This window comes from Carlito syrichta, unplaced genomic scaffold, assembly GCF_000164805.1.
Source record: "Carlito syrichta isolate Samal-C Ts95f unplaced genomic scaffold, Tarsius_syrichta-2.0.1 Scaffold305644, whole genome shotgun sequence".
Taxonomy (NCBI): Eukaryota; Metazoa; Chordata; class Mammalia; order Primates; family Tarsiidae; genus Carlito; species Carlito syrichta.
This window is the reverse complement of record NW_007249740.1, coordinates 146,248-149,814: the sequence shown is the minus strand read 5'-3', so window position 1 is coordinate 149,814 and position 3,567 is coordinate 146,248.

Below are 3,567 nucleotides of genomic sequence, written 5' to 3'. Positions count from 1 at the left end.
TGGAGTGCAGCGGCCGCTGCGCCCCGCAGCCTCGACCTGCCGGCTCCGGCCATGCTCCCGCCTCCGCCTTCCGAGTCGACGCAATGACAGGCGCGCGCTACCACCCCGGCTGATTTTTTGATTGATTGTCGAGATGCGGTCTCGCTGCCCAGGCGGGGCTCGAACCCGCGGGCTCGGGCCATCCACTCACCTCAGCCTCCCAAAGGCGCGGGATGACAGGCTGAGCCACCGAGCCTGGCTTGTCGTTTGTTTTTGCTTCCATGAGTGTGTGTATGTGAGTGTGTGTTTCTAGGTTAAAACTCCAAATTTGCATGCAGCAAATGTAACTGCCCTAACATTATAGTCTTTTTGGTCACATTGATATTATGCAAAGGATCATTACTTCTTTTCTTTCACTAAATTTGTGGTTTTATCTTTTGTTAACACCTTTGATTATTCTTGAATTTGCTTTGTTATAAACTGTAAGGGATGAAAAATGTTACCCAACTTTTGCTTCAGCTACCAAATTGTGGTACACATTTCATGAATGATTGTCTCTTATCAACTGACCTGAAAAATTTCCTTTGACAAACAATACTAAGCTCCCAGTGGTAAAGATCCCCCTTCTTTATGCTGTGATGAAACTCTCAGGCTATCACAGGCAGCTATCCCTAGGTCTTTGTGTTGTGATGGGCCTCCTGAATTGTCACCACGCACCTGTTTCTAGGTCGCTCCATGGTGATGGAATGTCTGGGTTTTCACGGCACCTGTCTATAGGTATGGGCTTCCCTGGCAGTCAGGTTCTGGTCGGTTCGATGTGGACAGAAGCCAGGTGTGGGATTTGTGGGTCATATCCCGGTAAGAAAGCTGCCCATCCTCACCTTTTCTGTCCACTGCCCCATGGAGCACAGACATGGAGACAGAGCTCACTTTATCCGAAGGACAATGGCCACTCCCTGGAGGCTGGTGGGGAAGCAGGGCAGGAAACACCGGGGGCTGGAGCGCGTCCTGGGTGTGGGTGCCCCTGCTCTGACCGCCTTCCTTGTAGACGCTGAAGCGGAATCAAAGTGAGTGTATTGTGTCGAGTTGAGTGGTGGGGTGTGGTGTTAGCTGGCACCCCAAGGAATGCAGACGCTGATATCTGGAACATTGGTGCGGCCCCTAAAACCTAAAATGTAGGGCACTGTCTTCATTTTGACAGCAGCAGTGAAAAACACAAAACTTTCACTCCAGAAAATTATGGTTATGCTATATAAACCTTTTTCTCTTTTCCTTTTTTTTTCTTTTCCTTTTCTGATTGCAACCTGCAATGCCTTGAATTCTACTCTATTGAGTTTGCAGCACTGGGGAAGAGAGAAGAAAAATCAATCTACTTTTTTGGCTCTGGGGCTCGCCACTCCTTAGCCTGGTCATAGGCCAAGATTAAGCAAGGGGAGAATCGGCCAGTGCGAACACAGAAACGGAATGAAAGGCAGTTTTGCAAAGGGCTTCTCTCAGCCTGTGTCAGAAAATGACAAGAGGGGGCAGACCTGGTGTCTGTGTCCCAGCACTTTGGGAGGCCGAGGCAGGAGGATGGCTTGAACCCAGGAGTTCGAGACCAGCCTGGGCAGCATTGCAGGACCCCGTCTCTAAAATATAAATAATAATATTAGTGATGATGCAATTTTTTTAAATGATGAGAGGGTTTCTACACATGGAGGGCTTACCATAGGCTTACTGTATTTCTAAGGAAGATTTTTTTAGTAAATTGCTAGAATTATTTTATTTTCATGTCAACATTTTAGAAATATTGAAATATTTTGATATTCAGCTTTTTAATCAAGGATAGGCTCAGTCTATCTTTCACTTACTCAAACCTCATTGGTTTTGCAATGTGCTGTATTAATTTTGATAATATAAGCATTTTCTTTCCATGTATTATAGTGGCAGTTTGCACAGATTATATCTGCTATTTTTCTTCTTCTGTAAATTTTTAAGTGTATCGACATAAAACTTCATGGAATAATCTGATTATCTACAACTTCTACATACTATCTTTTAAAATATATGAGCATGATTATTTGCTTTATTTCCTCTTATTTTTTAATTAATCTAGTTTACTAAGTGCCCTAGAAAGCATATTATATTTTCGATGTATAATAATCTTTTTTGATTTGTTAACTCATTTCAATACAATAGTTATTGAGGCTTATTGCAAACAAAAAACTGACAAACTTAAGATAAATAAAGAAAAATGTCACCTCTGCACAGGATATCTGAAAGTAACATCTGTTAGCATTTTCAGGTGTGATATAAGTGTTGTATGTGTAATACGTTTTTGTAACTAAGAAATAAATTTTCTCAATCTAATTTTAATAGTCATATAACATTCCACCACATAAATAGATTATTTAGTGAATTATTTAATCCTAACTTGGAGCATTAACGTTACCTATAATTATTCGCGATTTTCAATGATACCATAATGAGAAATCTTATCAAAAAATACGGATGAAAATAAAACTATTTTGCCAGGTTCCAAGAAAAAAAGCCTATTTGTATCTTAACTAAAATTACACTAAAATTATAGTAGAAAATTGAAAAGAATTCCCACTCTTTAGTATTAAATCTTCCTTTCCTGATGCATGATACCTCTCTTTTATTAGAAATTTCTTTTACATAAAACTCCTCAGTACTTCAAATCAGCAAGTTTATTATTTCATTTCTTTTCTTTTGCTGAAGTGTAGGTATTTTTTCTCTTTTTATTTTACTCGTTAATATCACCAGTGTGGTCGATTGTAAGCACTGATCTCTTTCTCTTTCTTTCCTGTTCTTGCTCTCTGCCTTTTTCTCTCTCATTCCTCTCTCTCTGTGTCTTGGCCTCCCTTCCTTCTACCTACCTTATTCCTGCAAGGATTTTTCCTGTGATCTCAGCTAGCGAACTCAACAATAATTATAATCATAAACTATATTGTATACTTTTGCTAGAATTTATGCTATTACATCAATAGATATTGTGAGGGTATCTATTCAGCAATAGTGCAAAAGTGAAAAAAAACACAAATGTCTTTTTAAAATCTGTAGACTTATCTCTTATGGCCCATGCATTTCGGGCTTTGTTCAGGAATTGGATGCCAGTTCCAATTTCCATAAGGGTGTGTCCTGCATTTTCTAAGGTTCTTATGGTTTGAGGTTTTACATTTAGGTCTCTGATCCATTTAGAGTTAATTTTTGTGTTTGGGGATAGATAGGGGTCTTGTCGGAATCTTCTGCATGTGGTCAGCCAGTTTTCCAGCACCATTTACTGAATAGGTTCTCCTCTCCCCAGTGTTAAGTGGTGGACACTTTGTTAAAGATGAGTTGATTGAGAAATTGAGGTTTTGTTTCTGGAATCTCAATTCTATTCCATTGGTCTATATACCTGTTCCTGTACCAATACCAAGCTGTTTTGTCAACCATGCTGTCCATCAAAAGAGAACTGGATTTTTAAAATGTGGTACATATACACGATGGAATACTACGCAGCCATAAAAAAGAACAAAATCATGAACTTTGCAGCAACCTGGATGGAACCAGAGTTTATAATACTAAGTGATCTCTCACAGAAAC